We start from the raw sequence: 27,048 nt of genomic DNA, 5'->3' as shown, positions 1-27,048 counted from the left end.
AGAAAGCCACAGACAAATACTTTTGCAAGCTTGTCAGTCCTCTACTTATTCTCCAGAAACACTTGGTATTATTAGTGAGCTGGAAAAATAAGTAAATAATTGTTGAAAATAGTTCAAATGAGTATGTACCAAATGAAGGCAATAACCCCTCAAGGTGGACTGTTTAGTCAGAGATGATATAAAGAAAGAAGGATTTTGTAAATTTTTTCCAGACACAAATTTTGGTGCAGCGGATTGATTTAAGATATGTGGGACATTCGTTCAATGGCAGAAAGATAATCAGAACACCATCCATCAGAGTGCTAATGTTCCCTCTTTGTTTTCCTTCCTTGTAGATCTACTAGAGCAACATCAGGGACTGCTGAGTCCCGGAGTGGAGGAAGGGTTGTGTGAACAAAGAGTCTCTGCTCTCGGAAGAATGCAGAAACCTTCATCATAGGTAACAGCTGATTCCTGTCTTTAGTTTTGCGTTCTTCACGAATGAGTGAAACTGTAGTATAAAGATGGATAGCATCGTGGGGAACCTCAGGATGTCTTGAATTTGCTTTTCATGTGTCCTCTTTTCCTGGTTCTTATCCTTCCTGTGAAGTAGGTTCCAAGGTCATTCCGTAGCAGATGCTATCTTCACATTTGAACTAGGGTGACGTGGTGAAGCAGGCATCATTGCATCATGAGCTGGCTCCGTGCGACTTAAGTCACCAGTAGGAAGGGTTGTGATGATATAGAAGATGCTCCACAGTCTGCTGTCATTGTGTTCTTTCCAGGCTCACTTTGACATTTAATTTATTGTGGGGGAGTCTTCAGCTTGTAACCTTTGTAGTTATTCCAATAAATCATAAATGGTTTGACATTGGGACCTAGTGCAAACCCTGATTGAATTCTTTAGTATGAAAACTGCAGATGCATGAGACCTAACCACTGATCTTCCTCGGCTTCTACATCTTATACTTTAGTAATGAGAGCTGTCCACTGCCATACCCAGTGGTATTATTGTGAAAGATAGCAGAAAATGTCCTCATCCCAAGTTAGACCTTCTTGTTGTTTTATCTTAACAATATCTTTACCTTAGCTTGATTCTGTTTGCTTTTCCAGATTCAGTGATTTTTTTGTTTTGTTTTATATCCTTCTTTACACAGGCTATATTTTACTTAAGATAGTTTCATGTTTGCAGGAAAGTTCATTTGAAAATCCAGAGAATTTCTATGTAGAATCTTTCCCAACACATACAACCTCCACTGTTACACCCTGTATTTGTGTAATAATTTGTTATAATTGATGACTCAATATTGATACACTCCTAAGTCCGTCATTCAACTATGGCTCCCTGCTACTCTGTCTATTCTTTTGGTGTTGAGAACTGTGTAATGACCTATTTTCATTGCTATTGTGTAGATGCTTTAAAGTTTCCTGCCCGCTTATATATCCCACCCTTTCTTTGCTGATATTCTGGCAAGTTATTCTTTGACTCCATAATTTTGCCTCTTCCAGAATGTGATGTAATTTGGGTCATAGCATGCATAGATGTTTCATATCAACTTTTTCATTTAGCAAGGGTGTGTGTGTGTGTGCGCGCGCATGCACATGGTTGTACCTGATTTCTTTATACATCATAGTTTATTCATTCATCTGTTCAAATTGCTTCTAAGTTTGGGAGGTGTTTAAAAAAAATCCTAAAGACCGTCATTTTCAAACTTATATAGCAACCTGTTTTCAACTCATTCAGATGTGTACCCAAGGATTATGTTGACTAAATCAAATATTAATAGAATATGATTTTGTAAGAAATCGCCAAACTTTAGTACACTGCAGCTGTCATATTTTACATTTTTCACAATATGTGAGCAACTTCCTGCTGTTCCCAGTCCTTACAGACATTTCTGTTGCCAATGCATTGTGTCTCACCATTGTAGTGGACACTCCGTGCTTTTCTATTGTCTACATATGAATAGAGCTGGTTATACAATAATTTTATTAAAATCTATTAAAACCAAACACTAGGTAGCATCTTCTTGTGTTCTATTATGGAATGATATTAAGAATTTGAACTCTTTCTTGGGACTTATTAACCACTGTAATGCTATTTTGTGGGACATGTGCTTGGCATCACAGTGTGACAGTGGGCAAGAACTCTTCAAATAAATTATTGTGAGTGAAATATATGTATAGTACATCAAATCAAGTCATTTTTGTTCATAACCAAAATATACATGTTCTGTGGATCTTAGTTAAAGCAAATCATTTTTTTATGCCCCACAAGCTAGGTTTTTGCCATGAACATCATTACATACAAGGCCGTACTGCTCAGAATACATCCCGTCACCTAAACTGGAAGATAAGGAGGACTGAATGTAGTTAGTACTTGGGTGGGAAGCGTCTAAGTAGAAACATCTGTTTCCTATAGATAGCCCCAAACTTTCAATGATTCAGTTTATAATTTTTATCCTTTTATGATGGTATGAAACTAATTCACATCAGTTTCTATATATTCAGTTGTTACCATTTTAACCTGAGCAACCTCTTCATGAGAGTGTTGAGAAAAACAGGGCTTTAAAACACAAACATTTTAGTTGCCCCAACCCCCCCCACACACATATACTTTTGATTTTCCAGTCAACAATATAAACTCTCTACAACGTCTGTGGATGCACAGGTCCCTTCTGGAGTTTTCTCTTCAAGTGCAACTCTGGTTCTAATGCAAGGATATCCCTGTAACTGATGTTGTTTTTCCTTTTGGGAGGCTTGCCCCCCAGCTCCTAAATAAATACATGGAGATTTATTCTTACTTATGAATGCCCAGCCTCAGCTTATTTTCTTTCTATCCAGCTTTTCTAACTTAAATTATCTGGTTTCTCTTTAACTACATTTTACCACAAGGCCTTTACCTTTCTTTATATATCTTGGTTGTCTTCTTACTCAATGACTGTCTGAGTTGGCTGTTGGCCCCTGGCATCTTCCTCTCCTCCACTTCTCACTCTTCACTTTCTTCCCTAGATTTCTTCTCCTATTGATTCCTTCTGCATGCCATCCCTTCCGACCCTTTCTCCTACCTCTATATTGGTCATTCAGTTCATTATTAGACCAGTTGGGCGTGTTTTAGGCAGGCAAAGCAACACAGCTTCACTGAGTTAAACCAATGCAACATAAAACAGTGCAACACATCCTAACACCGTTAAATAAATATTCCACAGTATAAAAGAATGCACATCTTAAACTATTATTCCACAAGATGCCCCTGATTAGAGATACCTCTAAGAATTTGGGGAGGAGAAGAAACTTGAGACCTCCAAATCACAGTTTCCCATAAGAAGAAAGTAGGAAAGTAAATGAAGGGAAAGCAGAATACTGGTGGAAACACTGTTGTTTATGATCCAGAGAAATCATAGTTTTATACCTGCATGCAGTCAATTCCAGAGAGAGATGAGCTTGACCTTTCCGTATAGATAAGTTCCTTCCCCTAGAACATGAGGATGGAGCTAAGGGCATTTTGCTAATGAGCGCCTTTCCCGAGTATATCAGTCATGTGGCATTCTTCTGTGGCTTCAGTTTCATTTTTGAGTTCAACTATTGTTTGTGCTTTCATTTTTATAGTCTATCTTGTCCAGTGACAATAAATCATTTTTACCATTCATAGATCCTCCAAATGTGATGTCAACAAACATTCCCTAAGTGCTAGAAATTTACAGCACCTTGTCAGAGTCCATTGAGATGTGAGTAGAAGACTCTTGATTTCATTGGTACCTATGTTGAAAAGAGCCTTGCATAGTGTATTACACTGAAAGTTTCTAAGAAGATAATTTCCGGCTTTAAGGAAGAAAATCAGCCAACAGTAAAGGAAACAGATTAAAGAGAATGAACAGGAAATGTAATTAGCATGCTAATTAGCTAATTAAATGAGAAGAAACCAGAACTGTACTACTGGCTGTGAAAAGGAAGCAGAGGTGGTTGGTTACATAGAGAGACTTGACTTAATTGGGGTGTATTTATTGGTCACCGACTAGATGCTGGACTCTGTTCTAGGCTTTCATAAGTTAGCAATGACAGCATGCTGTCTAGTCTATCAGGCTCTGTGGACAGAGATATTGGTGTCTTCTTTAGAGGTCACACATTAGAAGCCTGACTTCAGTCTGTGCAGTTAGGAGCTAGATACTTCAGGAATGTTGCAAGAGTTATGCCATTCCTTCGACCACAGGAGTGAGTTCCGGCAGCACCCGAAAGGCTGTCCTGCTGATTTCAACCTTTCAACCCCTAGAGCCTTCAGACACAAATTCTGTCGACAAGCCATCCATTTCAGTCAGCTAGCAAATTAAATAATGCCTGGAAAAATCTAAAGTGGACGTGATGTGTTGAAATTTGAGAACTGAATGCAAAAAAATACAGATTTGAACAGAGTTAGGGAAATGAAGGGGAAATGAGCAATAGGTTAAAATGTTAAGTGTGGCGGTATTAGAGTTCTCACTGGGAAGCCTGGGCAGATTTTTAAAGAAAGGGACTTTTGAGCTGGTACTCACAGGGAGAGGGAATGGACAAAAGAGAGCATGGTAGCGCCCACCGATGGAAAATTGAGCAACAGGATTTCAATGCCTGCTGGTACTATATGGTAGCTATATACTGAGTTCCAAGCCCATGTGGTGTGAGTGAGACCTATCTCAGAAAACAACAATAACAAAAAAAGGGGGGAATAACAGATCCTCATCTAGAATCCAGCAGAGGATATTCCAAGAATTTAAATTATGAATTTAAATTCTAACTCAGGGCTATTTTACTAATCTCCAAATACTAAAATGGAGACTTTTTCTGCTGCAATATAGTTTTTTTGAAATCTTGCTTCAGGTCAGAGTAATTCTGCCTCTTAAAGACAAAAAAGAGATAGAATAAGAGAGAGTTAACAGGTAGCCCTTGGTCCCTACCTAGCCTTAAAGTCAGTCAGAGTAGGCCAAGGACATCGGGGAGTGAGGAACAAACAGGCCTGGCTTTCCCTTGAATCTGTGTTAAAGGGCTTGGGTAAGAATAGGAAACAGACGGAGGAAGGGTCATATGAGCAAGGATAAGGGAAAGAAAGATCATGGTTGGGAAAACTGTAGAGACAGCAGAGAGAGCTGACCCAAACTAGTGAGAACTCCTGGAGGCTGAACTGAGGACTTAGGATCCTTCCTGCATGGGACTGAACTAAGCCCTCTGAATGTGAGTGACAGCTATATTGCTTGATCTGTGGGGGTGGCCCCTGGCAATGGGACTAGGATTTATCCTGGTTGCATGAACTGATGTTTTGGAGTCCCTTCCCGATGAAGGGATGACTTGCTAAACCTTAATACAAGTGGGAGGGGCTTGGTTCCACCTCAACTAGGTATACCAGCCTTTGTTGACCCCCCAAGGGAGGCCCTATGTCCTCTAAGGAATGGATGGTGGTGGGATTGGGGGAGGTGGGTGTGACGCAAAAAAGGGGACGGGAAACTGGGGATAGTATGTAAAAATCTTAAAAAATTTAAATAAAACAAAAAAAAAAAGGAAGAAAGAAAAGGAAGCACCACGGTGTGCAATGCATCCTCAAGGTGGGAGGAGAAAGATGAGAAAAATCAAACAACAACAGCAACAACCCAAAAACAATCCTGTAGGTAGAGCTGGGAGCAGGAATCTTTGGGTCACGAAATTACATTCCCTACAGAACAAATTTAGTTGGCTAAGAGAACAAGGTTCATAACCAATCGTGGTTTCTGTAGAGACACAGTGGTAAGTGTGACCAGTGAAGAAATAGTAACGCCTTAGATGATGAGTATACTTGTTTTCACTGTACATTACAGATACGTTAATAACGTTTATAAATCTGACTTTGCTAACAGTGCTAAGTTTGACAGACTAATTTTGCATGTGCTATGCTGGAATTCAAGGTGCCTATACCTATACATGCTATCATCCCTGTTCCTCCCTGTCTGCTGTGATTTCACCACAAGGCACACAGTCCTGCTGCCTCAGTATTCTTCCGTGTGCAGAAACTGTTCAGCCCAGAGCACCACTTTCTTCAGGCCATCACTAAAGTCTGTGTTTTAGTAATGCATAAAGCTGATGTATAGAACTGGCCGGATTTCCTTTTCTTCTAATGCCCGAGGAAACCCATGATTGTAATAAGACCGAGTTGCTGTTGAGTCGGGCTGGGATGATGGATCAGTAAGTAGAGTGCTTGCTGGGTAATCATTAGGACCTGAGTTCAGATCCCCACAACCTACATAAAAGGGTGGGTGTGGTATCATTGCATCTCAAAAACGAGAAAAAAAGAATAGATCCAATGTTAACCTCTAGTTTAGACACACGCTCTCATCGGCAAACACAGTCACAGAGTTTACACACACATATTCACGCACACCTGTGTACACACACTCATACACAACAGGTTAACGGTATTTGAAACTCTCTTCAGAAGCATCTTGTGGTATGTTTTTTAAGTGTGTAAGAATTAATATATAGCAATAAGTCGTGAATGATTTCATACATCTCTGTAGAATGTTAATTAAAGCATATATTGAAGTCGGGGATTTATGATGTCAGGACAAATCAGCTTTGGTTTCTGCTCTCTCTATGGCATAGATTTTATTTATTTATTTAACTTTTAAATATCTTTCTATGCTGTACAGCAGGCCTTCTAGGAAACAGCTGCTTTGAGAGAAGTAAAAGATTAGATATATTAAAAATGGGAACATGTCTTAATATAAGAAAAAATGGCCTTATTTTTCTTGGAAACAAAATGAGAAAGTCAGTGTGGCAGATGGCAGGGGGTATTTGGGATTTTGGGATTAGATGTAAGGGGCATTCTGAAGAAAATAAAACTCACATTCAAGGTGAATGAAATGGCCCTTCCCTTCCTCTTCTTCCTCATCCTGCCTCTACTATAATCCACTCTCAAAAAAGAACCTGTAATCAGCCTTTTACAACTCCATACCTCCTTAGAAATTCAAAATAGCATGCTATTTCTCTGAAGAGTACTTACTATTTAAACAGGAGGGTGGTGATCTCTTTATTTAAAATAATTATAAAACAGCCTACTGCGGTTATATGAAAGACCTAGGATTTTTATTGTTTTTTTTCCTTGTGGTTGCACTTTGATCTTTATTTTTTGCATCTATTTTCCATTAAAAGAACTGTGTAGTTCTCATAATTGCTACGCAATGAGCTTCTCATTGGCTTTAATTAACCTGCTTTATTCTTTCTCAACTCCACAATTAGTTTGCCTAAGTTTGTTAGCAAATGAAAAGTTCTGACTGCAAAAGTTGCATGTACCTTTTAATTATTTACTGTCTGATTCTTGTGCTTCAAAGAAAAAGCATCAGCAAAAATAGTTGATGATTTTATATTGTGCAGTAAATATCACAATTTTTCCTTGAAGGCATTGTCCCAGGAAATATTTTTTTTAAAAAAAAGGTATTGCTATTGGTTTGTGGGATATGTCATTTTAAATAGGAAATAGTAGTCTCATATATTTGTATTGGGGACTCGGGGATTTAGCAGTAAAATTAAATCATAGTAAAAAAATGAGAAATTGCAAAAAGAGGGATAGGGCGGAATTGCTGAACTTAGCAACATTAGAAGTGGTTACTTAGAATAAAGGCTTTTAAAAAGCTTTTTATTTCGATTAGTCACCATAAATAGATCAAAATCAGAATTCTTAATGTTTATAAATCCGGAAATACGTATGGAACTTTCCCCGTACCTTCAATCTCCCAAACTCCTGAAGACATATGTTTTTTTTAGAAGCAGAATGAGAGAAAATTAGACTTATCAAACATCTGAAAGCCTTACATCAAAGTCTGAAATAAATTATGTTTTCCTTTTCCCAGCAAAGAGCAACAAAAGGACAATGTGGGAGGAGCTAAGCGAATGGAATGAGTGTGTGTTTGATCTGTGATCCTCAGATATCGTAGTGAAGTTAACCTGATTGTTGCTCTTCCACTGGTGTTATGTGAGCAACTCCTGGAGCTGGGTGTGCCTCTGTGATTTAGCACATGAGAGCCCACAGGATAAAAAAGTCTTTTGTTGCTTTGGAAACATCATTTTTAACCTCTTTGCATCTGCATTTTTCTGAGAAAAGCATCCACTTAATCTCACAATGGCCTCCGAGGAACAATTTAATAGTTCCTCTAAAAGCCCATAAGGGCTCTCGAGGTAGAAGATGCAGCTCTGTCAATCTTCATTTAAGGAATTGCAAGCCTGATAGGGTTATTTACCAAGCCATCAGTTACAGAGAACACTTCTAAAGAAGTTGCTAAAATGTTAGTCAAATCATGATCAGGAAATACATGTTGACTTTGTTTGATGAATGTAATGAATAGGTTGTGTATGGACAGTGTAACTTCCATACCTTAAGTGACAGCAACTTAGGGGAATATCCCTGAGGTGCCATTGAAATGACCTCTGGAGCAGCCTCTCTTCCTCTGTCTGTTACTCTGAGTTGTGGAACTTGTAGGATGAGTGTTGGCAGACTTCTGGAAGACTCACTGTGGACATCTGGATAGTCTCCTGATGTCTCTCATAGAGAACCTATTCCTCAGAGACTGTGGGGATTGGTCAGTTGCGCCAATGGTGCTTGTTTTACGGCAGGAATGGTTTCCCATTGATATATGTCTTAGTTACCATTCACCATGACCAAGGCTACTTTCTTTTAAAATATTTATTTATTTATTATGTATACAATATTCTGCCTCCATGTGTGCTTGCAGGACAGAAGAGGGCACCAGATCTCAGTACAAATGGTTGTGAGCCACCATGTGGTTGCTGGGAATTGAACTCAGGACCTTTGGAAGAGCAGGCAATGCTCTTAACCACTGAGCCATCTCTCCAGCCCCCAAGGTAACTCTTATAAATGAAAGTGTGTAACTGGGGCTTGCCTGTAGTTTCAAAAGTTTGGTCCATTATCATCATGCCAAGGAGCATGGTGTCAGGCAAACACAGGGCTGGAAAAGTAGCTGAGAACTACATCCTGATCGATAAATGGAGAGGGAGAGAGAACGAGAGAGAGATAGAGAGAGAGAGAGAGAGAGAGAGAGAGAGAGAGAGAGACATGAAAGGACACCCCCAGTGACACACGTTCTCCAGGGAGGCCACACACCTCCTAATCCTTCTAATTCTTTTAATGACTTGCACTCGCTGGTAAGTGGAACTCCCTAAAGCATTCAACTATATGAGCCTACGGATGCCATTCTTATTCAAACAGCCTTTGTGCATATGTTAAATGAGTCTCAATAATTCTTTAATGCATTGTTAACACAAAATAAGATGAATATGACTGATGATCGTTTTAATTAATGGTGTTAGATTCTTGTTCACCTGCTGATCCCAACCAACTGCATGAACAAATGGCAGAACCATTAGAATAAGGATGGATGGGAAGAAGTTGAGCCACGTGAGGTAATGGGATTGTGGGTTATGGGATACTTAATGACACTCAGCTGTTAGGGCCATAGTTCTTCACTGATATCAATTCAGTTAAACTGTGGGAGAAGCAGTAACATTAATTCGAATGTTTTATATTATATCATTGCATTGTTGTGAAATTCTTAACAAAACAACAGAGTACTTATAAAGTTCACATTTAAGTGTACAATGGTCCAATCAAGTCTGGGGATATTTTATTAAATGTAAGCATCAGTTAAATAACTATCTTTTTGCATATATAAGATGCACTGAGGTAGAAGAAGGTACAAATGTTTTTGATTTCTTGAACACTACTCAAGATGTTTTAATTATTAAATTCACAATAGATTTATATTACCTTGTTGACTCCACATCTGTCTTATATCTCTCTACTGTCTAGTTTTCAATTCTGAAGTTTCTAAATTTTTTCACTTTAATATCTTTTTAAAGTATTTTCTGAGTTGGAGAGATGTCACAGCAGTTAAGAGCCCTGTTAGCTCTGGCAAAGGAAACTACTTCAGCTTCCAGCACCTACTTGGTGGGTCAGTGGCGTACACCTTTAATCCCAGCACTCAGGGAGGCAGAGGCGGGCAGACCTCTATGAGTTCGAGGCCAGCCTGCTCTTCAGAGCGAGGTCCAGGATAGCCAGAGATACACAGAGAAACCCTATCTCAAACAAAACAAAACAAAAAAAGACAAAAACGTCTGTCACTCCAGTCTCAGAGGATCAGATGCCTGCCCTCTTCTGGCCTTTATAGAAACACAAGTGATGCAGAGACATACATGCAAGAAAAGCATGCGTACACAAACAGAAATAAATAATTTATTAAAGCATTTCCAAGTCTTGATGTTAGAGTTCAAAATGAAAAAAAAGAAGCCTAAATAATTTTTAAACTATTAAAATATTAAATTTACAAATGGCAAAGAAAGGCTTTTTAAAAGTTTAAATCTGCCTTTTACTTGTAATGTCCATATAAAACCAAGTGATCAAATCTAGATTTGAAGGTCTTTTGTTTCTAAAGACAAATCTCAGAAAATGCTAATTTGTGAGTCTGTAACAATAACAACCAAAAAATTAATGAGGCTGAATCAATCACTGGGCCACTATCGTAGCAGTTAAAAGCCTTGAACTTCACCTTAAACCGTCCCCTCACATCTTGGCATTACTCACTCAGTGCAGTGTTGGGTTTTTGAGGCAAGTGTGCAAGAGAGTAGCATATGGCACTTAGCGCAAGGCTCCAGAATGTCATTGCTTAAAGTATTGATGGCTCCCAAGGTTTTGACATGCTAGTTGAGTAGGCATACATGGAGGCCCTTCCAACTTCTATGTCCTAATATTTTCTCTTTATAATAGAAGCAAGTGATAGAAAAAAAACTCAGATTGCTTGTTTGCTCATTCAACTAGTATTGAGTGAAAGTCTCCTGCAAGCTTGACCCTATATATAGTGCTGAAGGCTAATGATTTTTGAAGGGATATGATTGTTATGGTTTGGGCATAAGATGGCCTCAGGGATTCTTATGTGGAAAACTGTGTCCCAGTTTGTGGCACTATTGAAAGGCCGTCTCACCAGTGGTTTGAAATACGCTCCAACCACAAGGACCCTGGTTGGAGGAAGTATGTCACTAAGCACTTGCTTTTAGAGGACATTTGTTGCTAGTCCCTTCCGGTCTGTCTTCACACCATACTGCCCAGGGTGAGCAGTTTGGCTTTACCATGTCTTTCCACCCTGATGTTTTGTTCTTGCCCTCAGCCTCAAGCAATCGAGCCAGATAATCATGGGCAAAAATCTCTGAAAATATGGCAAAAATGTCTTTATTCCCTTAGGTTGTTTTTGCCCTGAATTGAAAGTTAACCCAGAACCTCTCATTAAAGAAATGAAATTGATCTAATTTTTTTTCATAGATACCATTGTGAGAAACACTATGAAGAAAAGAAAAAGATGTGATGAGCTAGTGGAATAGAATACCTCAACATAGGGCATGGAATTCTCAGGAAAAAGACAGGTAGAGTGAAGGAAAGAGCCTGAGAAAAACACAGAGTGTACTTAGGGATATATTCGTCATGTTGCTTCTTGAACAAAAGTGTAGAGCCTCAGATACAGTTATACAGGACTTTATTCTCTGTAGATATTCTATGAACTGTTAGTGTGAAGGTTGTAGGCCTACTGTTGTGATGTGTTCTGGTAATCCCAGCACTCAGAGGCTGTGGAGAACCAGAGGACAAGTTGGGCTGTACAGGGAGACCCTGACCAAGTAAGATCGAGATTATCAATTACTTACCATTATAACTTGACAAATATCCTCTTCATATTCCTCCTTCCTATCCACGCACAGGCTTGCTTAACATTTACAAAAGCAGCGACTCAGCTGGTGAATGTTTCTGATACGTGGTTAGAAAAAGTTCACGTGTGTATGGTTTAACTTGACCCCTGCAGAGGATCTGCCTTGGTTTTCCCTTGCACTTGATTAATCTTGTGAGGCTTCCCAGAATGAAAGATTACAAAACTAAATTGAATGCTAAATATGGATCGTGTTAAACTTTTTAAGGTCTCTAGTAGCTGACATCTTATGGAATTATGTCAATGATAATAGCTCAGCACTAAACATATTGTACATTGTTTCAGCAGAGCACCCACAATTCCCAACACAAATCCTATGCTTCAGCTAAACTAGCCAATTACCCTTCCCCTACCACACTCTACTTACCTCACATCTAAGCAAACTACCCTCATCAAAATGATCAGTCATTTGCTCTTCTGTAAGAGCGTGTTGAGTCTTCATAAGAGTACTACTCTCTGGCTCACGCCAGTTTTACTCCTTCCTGATTTTCAATGTTAATTATTAGAGGAAATGCTTTTTGCTCCATCTCCTGTGAGAATGAAGATTCTTCTCAGCAACAGACGGTTGGCATTCTAGAAAGTGGCCATCACTGCATAGGGGCATACAGTTTTCGTGAAGGGCCAAAAAGGTTCCCAGTTGACAAACATGGGGGAAGAAGAACGAAAATGGCAACTATATGAAATTTCAGTAGTTGTGACCAGAACACAGCCAGCGATGACACGCTGGGTTTCCATTTGGTCTCTGTATGCTCGCCTACCCATCAGTGGAATTATTGAGAAAATGAGTCTTTGGTTCACATCTGCAGTTTCATTGGTGACAAATACATCCTTAGGTTTCCTATGAGGATAGCTGTTAGGCTCTTTGTTTCTCAAGCCCAGAAAATCAGTGACTCCTTGAAGAAAGTTATATTGAACTTTGTTCAAATGTAGCAACGTCCATTCAGTGGGCCACAACAATTAAAAAGAAGGATATCAGAAAGCTTTTGGGTGGCTCTATTTGTCTGAAAAAGGAACAGTACTCAACAGGCTAATTAATAAGATCTGCCCAGTTATGCAGCCCCAGAAGCAAGATCCGTGATAAGTACACTTCATGATGCTTTGGGGACAAAGGAAATGGTCCTGTTTTAAAGTAGTTATGCAGGTTCTTCAATGTCGTTCCATATTCTTGCATGCCTCTCACGTGAGTAATCCTTACTTTGTTCACCCTCATCATTCCTAGGTTTCGAAAGTACAGCACATTTTTGTTCTGTAGTTAAATCTCATTTGTATGTCACACCCATATCCTATGTATTTTTACCCACTTTTTTTACACTTCCAGTTAATTTTCTACCTCGTCTTTAAGCTCTCAAGCACTTTCTTTCCATATTCAATGCTGAGCGAATGCACATTGCTGGGTTGCTGCAAGATAACAGAGACTTCAGAATAATTTCCAAGCCACAGAAGTGCTGTCTCATCACGAAGAACTTTCAGGATGCCAGTGCTAATCTGCTGTGGTTCCATAACAGATTAATTGCCTCCAATCATGAAGAAGTTAAAATACTCTTAGAATGTAGAGCTACACTTGAATAACAATGAAGTTCTTTTTTTAAAAAAAAATTAAATCAGTGCCAAGTCCAAAGATTGAGTGCCTACTATTGCTTAAGTTGACCTTATTTATTTAGTGGTAATCATTTCTTAAGACGGTGCAGAATATTGAGTTGGAGAGCCGGGCGGTGGTGGCGCACGCCTTTAATCCCAGCACTCGGGAGGCAGAGGCAGGCGGATCTCTGTGAGTTCGAGGCTAGCCTGGTCTAGAAGAGCTAGTTCCAGGACAGGAACCAAAAAGCTACGGAGAAACCCTGTCTCTAAAATAAATTTAAAAAAAAAGAATATTGAGTTGGAATGGATACAGTTCCAGCCTACAGTATACATTACAGAAATACTTACAAGCAGCCAAAGGTTACATGTTGTGTATAATACTATGTCAGCTATGAAAGTAAGCACTAGCCTGTTTTCAGGATCTCAGAATAAACCTTCCCAAAGGTACCAACGTTGTCTGTTCTCCTTGTGATTATTTTTCATGGGAAACCAAAGTTTCAGACTATTTGAAACATAAAGATCCTCTTTTTTTCATAAACTAGATATAAAGATGAAGAAAAAAATAGATGGGAAAATAGCTTATCAGAAAGGAATAGATTCATTTAATTTTTATAATGGAGGACTTAATTAAACTTTACTGTATATAGGAAGCATAACTCATACAGTTGAGAGAGCACATTTTTTTGGTCAATATAGAGACCTATAAATGTCTCTAATATGTATTAATATGAACAAAGCAAATTTCAGCTAAATGTGTGATATGCTATCATCTATAAGCTAAAGAAGAATATTGAGGCTCCAGTATCTGTGCAAAGGATTGTTGGGATGTCTACAGTTAGGCTGGATATGTTTGGGAGGGAACATGGGATAACAGCTCTTCACAGAATTCGCTTCCTGGACACTCTGTCTTCTAAGCTCTGAACCAAGGAACGATGGTAGCTTAATAGCTACTTTTCAAATAAACCTCGTGGAAGAGAACTAAGGGCATAAAAGTGTGATGCAGCCCATGGAAACTTCCGTTTGTTTGTTTGTTGTTTTTATTGAGAGCAATAATAGACATGCCAAGGCTTTAGAAGTGAGAAAACATTGTTGATGAAAAAAAAATGAACTTTGGAAAATTACCTAGAGGTCATCAGTAACCCTTTGTGGGCCTGCCATGATATACCCACCTCACCGGAGAACTATGTTTCCATGTGATCATCATGCTTAAAGAACTTTTTTTTCTTTTTATTATTTAAATCCATGGTATATAATGTAATGTGTTAGAAATTTGATATTTGTCCAGTTATTTCAAAGAAGGGGATAAGCTACACAAAATTAAAGCTGCCTAGATTTAGGATTAGGGTACAGTCAGGTGCTCTGATAAAACAGGTACCTAGCATTCTGAACTCATGCAAAAATAGTAAAAAGTAGTCCAAGATTCATTAGGGAAAAGTCTTAGCATTTTAGATAGGTAACGTTGAGGTGATAAAGTTTATGAAACCAGGATATATGTGACATTTACCAGATGCACAATGCACAACTCTCTCTCTCTCTCTCTCTCTCTCTCTCTCTCTCTCTCTCTCTCTCTCTCTCTCTCTCTCTCTCATTTAAACTTGAAAATGCTATCATTTCTAGGAGTGAACTCTAGTAGGAACTTATCAGGTCTGTATTCTCTCATACCAGAAATAAACCAGCCCAACATATCGTCACAATTCTAGTAGCATGTGGTGTAATAGTATGTAGATGAAATAATGAAGTTCCCCGAGTTTCATATAGTAGTAGATGGTTGGACAGTAGAGATCATTAACCCACATAGTTAAATTATAACAATACATGGATTTTTGTTGCATGGTATATATTATGAACATCTAATTTTATCTCTTAAAATATGCTGTGTTTGAAGCAAATGACTGGATCAGATTAGATAGTATAAGACTATGGAAGCTCTGTGTGTGCCCACTATGCTACTGGCTGCATTCAAAAGGAAATACAGAATCATTAAACACTGAGAAACATTATGATTAAGTGATAAAGAAACTGATGTTACTGGACTATATAATTTTACACAAAAGCAGAAAGACCAATGGACTAGAAGAGATAGAAATTCCAATAACAAATCTTGGTAAAACCAAAAAGGTAGATTAAGCTAAAAATGAATTTTAATATAGTATGATTGGAGAGAGAAAATTGTTCCGAGAAAGTTTCCAAATTCAATGCCAATTAAATTATATTGCTATTAAATCATGCATCAGTAAATAACTAACAGAAGCAGGTAGCATTGTAATTTTCATAAGCTATGTACCCTCTTTATAGTATTTAGTCATTGTAAATAGTATGTAAATTATACTGATTTAGTTTATTTTAAAAATAAGGCAAGGATAATTGTCTACTAGTGACAAGACTTTAGCGAAAGACTTAATATGTGGACTGAGTGGAGTATAATTAATAGAGATTAATAGAAATCAACATTTTATTGTTCTGAGGATCTGAATTCTAAAGTCAAGATACCAGAAAAATCAGGCCTAATTATAGGCTCCAGATTGCTAACTTAGTCTTATATTCTTACCAGATAAAAAGCACAAGAAAGCTCTCCATTGTCAAAATTTACTATGATTGACATTTCCTATTGTCAATCACATTTATGACGGCACCACACTCATCATATACTGATAGCATCCAAAGGTCACCCAACCATAAATGTCTGTGGTTACAATGAAGTCAGCATGGAGGGGATTCCTTAGGTAGGTGGGGCACAGCCACATGGCACTCAATTATAGAATTAAACTTTAATCGAAATGTTTTTATTTATTTTTAGACATAGTCTTCCTTACTGATTTCTCATCCTTGGATAATGAAGTTGTTCAGCACAGAACTACCTTTTCAAGGATTAGCAACCCCAGTTTGTAAATGAATGACATGCACCCAAATACATTCTAAAGCAGCATTAAATGGTTTATCATCAACACAAAGTTTTTAAATGTTAGAGAGGTAGCATATGGTACTATGTATTTTCTAAAATTTATATAAAGAAATCACAAAGAAAATATTTATTAGAATTTGGCCTTTACACTTTCGTGCATGAAGTACATCAAAATAAATACCTCTATTTCAAGTTTCTCAAAGTAAATTTTAAGACAAATTATTATAAAATGCACCTGTGAAGATTGTCATTGATGAATTTACATAGGAGATTAATTAGCCTATCTCACTCTCTCCCAGATAGTTTAAGCAAAAAATGAATTACATGCTTACTGGTATCTTTTATTCTCAGAAAAAGATGACGTTTTGGGACTCTTACTATAATAAGTGAAAAAATGGATGTCAGTCAACTGACTTGAGGATAGTGGTGTCAGAATGGCATCTTTAGAGGAAGACCGCCACTTAAGATACATGTGATAACACTCAGATTCAGAGAGTTCTTACAAATCAATACAAAAAAGATCAGCACTTGGAAGGAAATATGAACTGTATCATACATTTAATTTCAGATTATCTATGTAATAGCTAGCTCTCACCTTAAAGGGAGTAAAAAAAAGCTTTCTCTGCATCCAAATGTGAGTGACTTTGCCGCAGGATCACGGATTCAGACTACCCAAAATGGTGTTCCACTGTAACAGCCAATTTTATAAAAATTTTGACTACAGAACAAAAGGAAGGTCATATAGCAAGGCATTTTCAAGTACAGTGGTGGAAATATCAGGTAGGCTGGTTATGGAGAAAAGCGACATCATTGGATGGAGGTTTCAGATACTGTCTGATTGTGTTTTGATACTTTTGGATTGCTGGAGTCTATTGGTTTGTTAGGTTGTTGCATCCCATAATGCTTCAGGTGATAGTCACAGGATATCAGTTCAGACACAGAAGGGGACAGTGAATGGCTATTAAGATGGCAAATGATATCTCAAAGTAATTTGACATTAAATCTGTAATTTTTGCAACACTCAGTAATCATGACTTTCTAATTAGTCACTCAGCCTTGTGTAGCTTCTTTAAAGGAGGCGTGTTTTATTTCTGTTCACAAGTAATGTCAAGGGGCTACAATGCACATTATAAAAATTAAGCTTACCTGTAATCAAGTTAAAATTAAATGACATATGCATGATTGAGTTATTTTACACACAGACATATAATAGCAAGCACATAAATAAAAAGCTGACATATTAATAAGTAGCAAATTATTAAAAATTCTTCCTTGCAGGAATTTGCACTATAGTGGAGGGAGACAAGTAATAAGTATAAGTAAGGAAAATATATGTTATGTATTTTAATATTTTCTTTAATGTGTGATATTATGGTATTATTTCATCATTTATCACTTCCCTTTCTTCCCTTTACACCATTTTTTCAAATTCATGGCCTCTTTTTTCAAATATATATATATATATATATATATACATATATATATATATATATATTAGGTATATTTATATATACCTAATCTGCCCAGTCTGTATAATGATACTTACATGTGTGTTTTCAAGGCTGACCATTCGACATTAGATACCTACTTGGCATTCTCTTCCCTGTAGAAGAATAGTTTTCCCACTCAGAATTCATTAGTTGCTTGTATGTAGTTATTTATGTAGTACTGAAGTCTTGTGTGCTTTTTCTTGTCAGCTTTGATGTATCTACCACAGCTGTCCTTGTTGAGGTCATGTGTAGGTATCCATGTTAGTGAGCCTTGGTGAATGCAGCTTCTGACATTTCTGGAAAACACAATCTTTCGATCCAGTCTTCTGCAGTGATCCCTAAACTCAGGTGTAGAAGTTCTCTTGTATATGTATCTTTTAAGATAGGGCTCAATCACTTGGCATTTTGATTTGCTGTGGTTTTCCAATGGTCTCAGTTGCAAGGAGTTTTCTTCATGAGGGATAAGTACCACATTTATTGGTAAGTACAATGAAAAGTACATCTAATGTAGTTAGGGATTATGTTGGTTTAGTTAAAGATTTTTGTAGATTCTCCCCCAAGATTCATGACTTCGTATCACTAGTAATTGGTTAGCTTTTCAGTACCGTGCATAATTTTCCTCTTATTGAGTAGGTACTAAACAGTGCCAACTACTATTGTAAACAAAAGCAAGGGAGATAGATAGGGAATATTGATGTTAGAATTTTACCAACAGACTATCATTTTCTATTAAGATCCCCAGTGGAGATTTTCTAAGAGGAAAAAAATAAAACAACACTAAATTAAACTTTAGGAATGAGACAGCAGACATGTCATGCAGAAAGCAAGCTAGACGCTTCGGCAAGTGCACATATTTTGAGATGAGAATATGTCTGGCATGAACAAGACATCCACTGTGGCTTTAGCAGTATAATTTGAGGCAGAGGAGTAGAGATTGGAAAAGCTAGTGGGTGAAAGAATTACAAGTCACATAGTCTTTGCAATTTAGATAAAAAGAACATGAACTCAGAAAGGCAAGGATGATTTGGGTTATTTAGTCTAAGGGATTTTCTATATAAATACTTCTGCATAGCTGGACGGTGGTGGAGAACACCTTTAATCTCAGGACTTGGGATGCAGAGGCAAGTCGATCTCTGTGAGTTTGAGGCCAGCCTGGTCTACAGAGCAATTTCTAGGATAGGCTGCAAAGCTATGCAGAGAAATTCTGTCTCAAAATGAATGAATGAATGAAGAAATAAATAAGTAGAACCTTCTACATAAATTGTTGAATGAATGAGATCAGGTACAAAGTAAAGCTATAATTTACGAAAGTAAGATAGAAACATCACTGGTGTTATTAGCTTGGGAAGAGGATGTGAGGATATATTAGAAGGTATATCTAGTAGGGAATCCTGATTCTCAGACATGGAAATTGAGAGAAAATAACTCAGAATACCTATCGATGTCTACTCAAGACAAATTATTGTTCCTGTCTTTTATAATGTTTTCCAGTAAACATTATGTCAAGCACCAGCCAGACATAAGTGAAACAGTATTGCTTGCAATGCTGTGTGCTCTGTGCCCAGCTCTTTATAACATGCTCTTTTCATGTTAAACCACAAGCTCCAGTTTGAATTCACACAAGCCAATATGGAATATTGCTTGCATAAAATTAATTTCAATTATGAAGTATATTCTTTATCTGATTAATTATATAATTGATGATATCTATCCCATGGATCTATGCCTTATAAGTCACATATTTTTAATCTAGATATCTAGATAGACTAGACACACCCTTCTGTAGAAGACCACCTCCCATGAGTCAATACCATTTATTGTACTAGGAATTTCAATGAGGTGTTTACACAGGAATCTAACTGTGTTATCTCTTTCCAGAATGGTTAAAGGAGTAGATATTATACATGTTGTTAATCTTTACTTTCCAAGAGAATAAGATGTGATTTTCAACGGTCTCCCCTAAAGACCCAGAATGATAGAGTGTTCATTACCTCCACTAAGGACAGCAGTCAGGTGGGCAGTCCCTGCTCAGTGAAAGGATGGAAACTCGGTTTGTGCCTTCACATTTGAAGCACAAATTTTGCATTCAGGTAGAGACATCAGTTCCGTAATTGCTGTGGGACACTAGAATTCAGGGAGTTATCTGGAACCTTGGTATAAATTTGGGAATCATTAGCATATAAATAGTATTTAAAATCATGAGATAGGAAGTGATCACCAGGAGATTGAGAACAGATTGAAAAATGAAACTGAAAATAGCGACTCTAGAATAAATAAATGGAAGAGGTGAAGGATGAATCATCTGAGTATGAACTATATTTAGGATTTAATTAGAAATTGTTTACATCATCCATGAAATAATCACAGAAATGAATAAAGATGTTTTAATACTATTTCCTGTGCATCATAAGATACTTAAAAGAATCAAATGGTAGAAAATAGTTGATATTATGAATAAAAACACGAAAATCAAGTAAAATAAACTCAAAACCCACTTAATTTTAAAAACGCGAAAAGCACATTTTTGCTTTAGATAGATATTTTGTTTTACTTGGGAGAGTTTTCCAAACTTAGTTAGTAAGGAATTACTCATATGTGGCAAACTTTCAGGGATTACACATATTTTACATCAAAAAGTAAAGCAGAAAAGTATGAGAATAGATCTGGCTTTTGTTGAAAGTTTTAAAATAGCTCCACATTTTGGAAAGTATAAAAGAGGTTTGATAATTACATGTATGCAATTTTGCTTAAAATTATTTCTACGATTGTAACAGACAGTTATGTCTTTATCATTCCTGCTTCACAGGTTATTTTAAACTGAGAACATCTTCAACACTAACAAGTGCTTTAGGAGCATCTTTTTAGACATTTAATCCACATTTCAAAGTAGAGAACAATTTGTAAATGATCATGTTGTAAAAGAAAACTGTTTAGAACCAGTAAAAAACAGCATCATGGTTTATAAAATTATTTTTGACCTATTGTTTTCATAATATGTGTTTTATTATTATCTCTGCATTTTCTTTAATTATGAGTTTTTAATCTAATTACTTCTTTCCTCCTCTTCCTTCCCTCCCCCCAAACCATCCTGTATACATCTTCTTATTATTCTATTTTGGTCATATTTTCTCCTCCCCAACATTCTCCATGATTTTCACATCTTTATCCCCACCCAGCATCTACACACCAAGTAAACAATAAAAATAAAAACAAACTAACGCAGCTAAAAAAAAAAAATCAATAAAAACAACACATACCCAAAGGAAACAAGAAGCAAGCATGTGTGAGTGTGTATGCACACACTCCAAACAAACATGGGGTCCATTTTGTGCTGGCATCTCTCCTATAAAAATGCCATTTTGCTTTTGCTATTTTTTTCCATCTTACTAAGAGAGTCTCACTAGATACGCCAGATTTTCTCAGACTTTGTCCCAAATCAAAATGATTTCACTATAAGCCAAATAGCTACAGAAGAATAAACGTCACTACTACTTGTCATAGTTAGCAGAACTAGCTGCAAGCAAGTACACGTGGAATTGAGATTTAATAACAACATACAAGTCAAATATCTTATACTGTTTAATGTGGTATTGTAATTAAACAATGTAAAATACACAAAGGGGTAACAATGTTGATTTTAGAATAAAGCAACTGACATTGGCTCCTAGTATGGAAATATGATTAAATCACCAAAATGCTCTAAACCACATTTTTTAACCCATAATATAGGACAAATAATTAGATCTACTTAAAATTACGAAGAAATGAGTGGCAGCAACTGTTCATAGCTCTAACGTGCCGTGGCGTTTCTGATCCTAATCATCATGATGGTTTGTTTATTTTACTATAAACCAGAACAAAAAGTTTAGTATAAAATACTAATATCAATGTTTTGATAATTAGGAAGATGATATGACTGTTTTACTAGCCTCATTTATTTATTCATTTTTATGAGTTGCCAGCTTCATTTGGTGCTGCATGTATTCATCAAGTAACACTTGGCAACAAAAATAAATAATGTCTTCCCCAAGAACATATATATATATATATATATATATATATATATATATATATATATATATATATTAGAGGCTGGAATGCCGTGGGAAGCTAAGACTTTTTTTTTTTTAGATCAAGGAAGCAAATAGATTTCAGCTAGGTACTTCTAACAACAAAGTATGCTCTGACTCAAAAAAGTTATTATTGCATTCAGCAGCTCGAGGCCAATCACGCATCCTTGAAAAGCCAAATACTTGAACGGGGAGGTGTTCGCTTCAAATTGGCATCGTATTTATGTTGGAGTTTATAAAGGAATTCTAATGACAAACCACTGCATAGTGTCAGTTACCAGCTCTACTGATTAAACATTGACACAGAAGCCATGAAATTACAGTGAAGCATAAATCAGAATACAGCAAGTGCTTCTGTGAACTGATTGCACCTCAAGAATGATGAGATTCTACTTATTGTTTGGTTTTTACCCTGAGAATAAATCCACCTCCAATGCTGTTTATCAGCATGGACTATTTATGTTAGCTGTGCTTTGGCCTCATATTTACCCCAATTACATTAGTTTCCTAAGGAAGTTGAAGGCATCATAAAGCATTTCTAACATGCATGCTAAACTATCTTAGCTCTTGGAACCTCCTTCCAGGTCATACTGAACTAGTGAATCTCTTCAATTTTACTGGACAATCAAAATACTTTATTATAATCCCAGCACTCGGGAGGCAGAGGCAGGCAGATCTCTGTGAGTTCGAGACCAGCCTGGTCTACAGAGCTAGTTCCAGGACAGGCTCCAAAACCACAGAGAAACCCTGTCTCGAAAAACCAAAAAAAAAATACTTTATTATAAATAACCTTTGGCATATGTGGTTAAATATTATTACAATCAAACAATAACTTCTAAAAATCACACTTACACTAAGTCATAAGAAAAGCCTACCCAGATTTTCAAGATCTGCTGTTTAAGTATTCTGATGACACTATCCCAAAGCAAAGATGAGAAAATGGATTTTATTTTGTTCTTGCCATCACGGTAGATCATGTGTACCCATTTAGAAAATTTTTAGTTTCATGCATAGCTCCTTTTTAGGCTTCCTACTTCCTTAACATTGATATACTATTTATAGCTAGAAACTCTATTATGTATGCTGAAAAAAACGTAGACTTATTTGTGTTTTATTCACAGGGATTTTTTCTTTAATCAGGCCTTTGTTCCTTCTTGTACAATGCAAGAGTTTCCATTTGATTGCTCTGCCCAACGTCTTGTTTCTTTCCATGCCATCTTTGACACTTCTGACAGAGAGAGGTCTATAAAGCATATATTGGAATTCTGGTTTTGTTTTTGCCCAAAAAAAAAAACAAAATACCCATCACCTTTGGCCCAGAGAATGCCTGAAACAGTATCTGGCACAGAGTAGAGATTATACAAGGTTAGCATTCTTATTGTGTTATTGCTGCTTCATTCAGTCTTTGACACACTCCCACCCCTTCCATATGCAGCCATATAAACAAACACCGTGCTGCAGCCATGATAATATGATCATACCCATTGATCAAGTCTTTGAGCATCTCGTCACTGAGATTCATGATTATTCTTTATTCAATTCTGTGACTGTGACATATAAATACTTACATATAAAATTCACTACTCCTAAATATATATACTATATGAATGTACATGATGGCATTTTATTACTTAAATTCTTCAATGGTAACAGAAGGATCTGCCACCCAGTGCGTGTTTGCTACCTACTTGAATAATAGATTTGGGACAGGACATGAGGCTGCAAACTCCTCTACGGAAACAGCCAGGCTCTTCTCACTTCCCTCTTGGAATGACATTATTGGTGTAATTTCTTAGGCAGCTAGAAGGAAACCCCTTGCCTAAATTTCCATTTATGGTGATAACAAAATAGCAGCAGCAAACCCTAATTAGTAATCTTAAGGGCAAGGGGTTCTATTTTGTAGTAAAGATACTGCTGGCTTATAGAAATTACAAAAAAAAAAACAACTTCTCAAAGCATAATAGCTTTACATCAGGAAATAGTTAAATAATATAGCAAGTAACTAGAGTGAACAGATTTATCCCACCAGCTAATCCTAGCCAGTTAGTAAACTGCCCATGTAATTAAGAGCTGCTTTTCTGAAATTTTATATACACTTTTTTGTTTCCTGTTTTATAAGTAAGCTTCTTACTCTTTCATTGATTTCCATTTCACTGAGAAGAGCGGTGGTCCAGAAATAACCCATGAATTGCATTATCTAATTTAATTAAGGTAAACTTGAAGTTTCTGTAAAGATTCAACAGTCAGCAGACAACTAAAAGGGAAACTTTAAAACTGCCTTTGTGGTGAGCATAAGCTTCTGCCACCTCCTGTGATTCCACCAGCATATGTTCCTGGACAGTTAGGTAATTTCCAGACACCATTCTGGATTTGATGAGCAAAGCTGATGTTTCTGTAGCTCAATCTATTGCTCAGCCTCTCATAATTCTAGGCTAAAAATTGTTGCTCAAATCTTCAGAGCCCCAACTCTGCTTGTGTGACCCACAAGTCAAGAAACACAGCCCTTTTCTTATAACAGTAGAAGCATATTTGATTGCAGGGTCTGAGTTCTCCTCTCCATGGGTGGGCAGAGGACACACTGTGCTTGCATCAGTAGGCCTTGGATCATAAGTGACTTTGGGGGGATAAGATAAAATCCAGATGTAAAGAAAAATGTTAAAATTAAGAAAATTAAAACAAAACAAACATTAACATGTTTCCTTCAGGTGTATCAGGGCATACAGTGCATATCCTAAGAGACAGGAAAGGTGAAGCTGATGGAAAAACTGCAAAATACTAGACTGTGTTCTGATTTTCAAAGCAATAAAGCAGACACCCATCTTTCAAAGAGAAAACAAGCAAAGGATGAAAGAGTCTCCAAGATGATGTCCTCAGTGGCAGCATGCTGAAATTTACTAGGTAGTTTGACTGCCTTTAACTTTTTCTTTTCTTTTCGTTCCTTTCATTTTCTTCCCTTCACTTCCCTTTCTTTTCCTTTCCTTTCATTTTCTTTCCTTCCCTCCTTTCTTTCTCACTTGCTTTCTTGCCTTCTTTCTTGCTATTCTATTCTTTCTTTAAATAACTTTCCTTTTATTGAAAATAGACTCTTTTCTTATACAGTATATACTGCTAACAGTTTATCTTCCCTCTAATTCTCCCACTACTACAACATGACATCCCCTCCCATTGGATCGACTCCCTTTCTTTCTCTCATTAGAAAAGAACAGACTTCTAAAGGATAACAACAAAAGATAACAAAATAAAATGTAATGAGATAAAACAAAAGCCATTACATAGAACTTAGTCAAAGTAAACCAACAGAAGGAACAGAACCCAAGAGAGGGCACAAGACACACTCAGGATTCCCATAACAATACTGAACTGAAAGCTATAATATATATGCAGAGGACCTGATACATCCCCATTCAGTTCCTGAGCTTGCTGCCTCACTCTTTGAGTTCAATTGATTTGGAGGCCCTTGTTCTCCTGGTGTCCTCCATTGCCCTGGTGTCCTCCATTACCTCTGGCTCTTCTTCCGCAGGGCTCCCTGAGATCTGAAGATCTGAACTGTGGAATTTGTCTGATTAAGAAATCCAATTTAGTGCTGTGTGTTCCAAAGTGGCTCTCTCTCTCTCTCTCTCTCTCTCTCTCTCTCTCTCTCTCTCTCTCTCTCTCTCTCTCTCTCTCTCTTTCTCTCTCTCTCTGACACACACACACCACAGTATTGTGCAGCTGTGGGTCATTATATTTGCTTCCCTGTGCTTCAAGAGGAAGCCTCTCTGATTATGGCTGACTGAGGCACTGCAAGTTGTTTGACTTGCTCACCGTTTAGTTTAATGTCTCAAAGAGTTACTCATTAAATACATTTTATATTGGTTTCTTGTAAGAATCGAAAATAGTCCTGTAAAGGTCTAATAACTTCTGTATCTTTCATTACTGTAAGCTTTTTGCTGTAAAGAATAAAATTTACATTAAGCTTAAGGAAATAATTTTCCATTTGTTGATTTTTGAATAAGCAAGTAGGAGTCAACTAAATTGGCTAATATACCATGCTAATAATATTAAAATTGTGAGATTTATTCCCAAATAGGGAAGTCTTATTTGAAAGAAAACTATTCAAGGGCCATAATTTGGATTCCCAATGAAATTCTTAGGAAATAAGATGCATATCAGTTGTGAAGAATGTGAGGAAAGCCAAGATTCACTTTTTAGCCAAGAGAACACAAGTATACTTAAAAAATTTTAGATCATGCAGCTTGTCAGCTGGCTGATAATGGCATCCTCCTCTGCAAAGATGCTCATCATCATTTAAATAGGCACTTAAGAGACCATGGACCTTCTGCATTCTTTAGCTCCACACCACTGGAAATCACTTAGGATGCCTGGAAACAAAAGCTACCAAATACAAAGGATAATTGGGAAAGGGCCTCCTGCTAGAACAATTATTAAGAATGATTCTCCAATTACTGTGAATGGACTATCAAACTGAATAATACCAACTTGAAAAATATTTATATCTTTATAAGCTATGGATAAACAGATAAACAATGAAATTTAATGTAGTCTTTTCCTTTCCAATTTGAACAAATCTATGTGAATAATATTATACTTACATGTCATATTTTTCTACATATTAGTAAATTATTAGTATAGTAAAAGTAAAATTTTAAAAAGTATATCTTCATTTGAGAATTTTTGAAAATATTCTTTGTCTGTTTGCTTTTTCAAACTAAACGATTATATAGATTTTTAAACAACAACATGGGGTCATTGTGAACAATTTGTTAAATGTATGAGTACACATTCAGTGAAGATATGAAATACTCATTATCCCTACCATTAAACATAACCAGATCATTTTACTTCCTCTCTTTTTTCCAGTAGAAGCCAATTTATTAAAAAGGAAACTGGAGTGAAAATAGCACAGAAAGAAATTACAGCCTACATGTTTCCCCTCTATAATTGTTTGCTAATACTTGTTATGCAGAATGCCTCTTTAATGGTTACATAATGTTTTAACGTGTTTCCACTATTAGATGTAATGCTACTGTGGATGTTTGGTTACAATTGTGCTTAATTTTTATTTGTTCTTTAGTTAGGACTGAGAGTGTTAGCTTAAAAGTTTTAAATAAAGCCTTTTTATCACAAATGCCAAGTTTCTTCTCTTTTTAGTGAAACCTTCCTGATTTATCCTACCACAATCATCATACAAGAGTTCTTAATTCTCGTTTGAAATCTCACGCACTGCAAGTTTACTCAGCTCTTAGAACCTGTTTTCCACAAATCTGCCT

The 27,048-nt window shown here is 36.8% G+C and overlaps 1 protein-coding gene across 7 annotated transcripts in view; it reads left to right on the top strand.

Moving 5' to 3' along the window:
- B3galt1 (beta-1,3-galactosyltransferase 1) overlaps positions 1-27,048 on the top strand; it is a 501,059-nt gene that overhangs the window by 162,308 nt on the left and 311,703 nt on the right. For 5 of the 7 annotated variants that reach the window (XR_012911780.1, XR_012911782.1, XR_012911781.1 and 2 more), the window contains exon 2: positions 336-439. The exons of the other annotated variants lie outside the window; for them this stretch is intronic. The gene's annotated coding sequence lies outside the window, so the exon portion shown is untranslated. The remainder of the gene's footprint in view (positions 1-335; positions 440-27,048) is intronic. 7 annotated transcript variants of the gene reach the window in all.

This window comes from Microtus pennsylvanicus, chromosome 9, assembly GCF_037038515.1.
Source record: "Microtus pennsylvanicus isolate mMicPen1 chromosome 9, mMicPen1.hap1, whole genome shotgun sequence".
Taxonomy (NCBI): Eukaryota; Metazoa; Chordata; class Mammalia; order Rodentia; family Cricetidae; genus Microtus; species Microtus pennsylvanicus.
The sequence above is the reverse complement of the archived record's forward strand: the minus strand, read 5'-3'. Positions and strand labels throughout refer to the sequence as shown.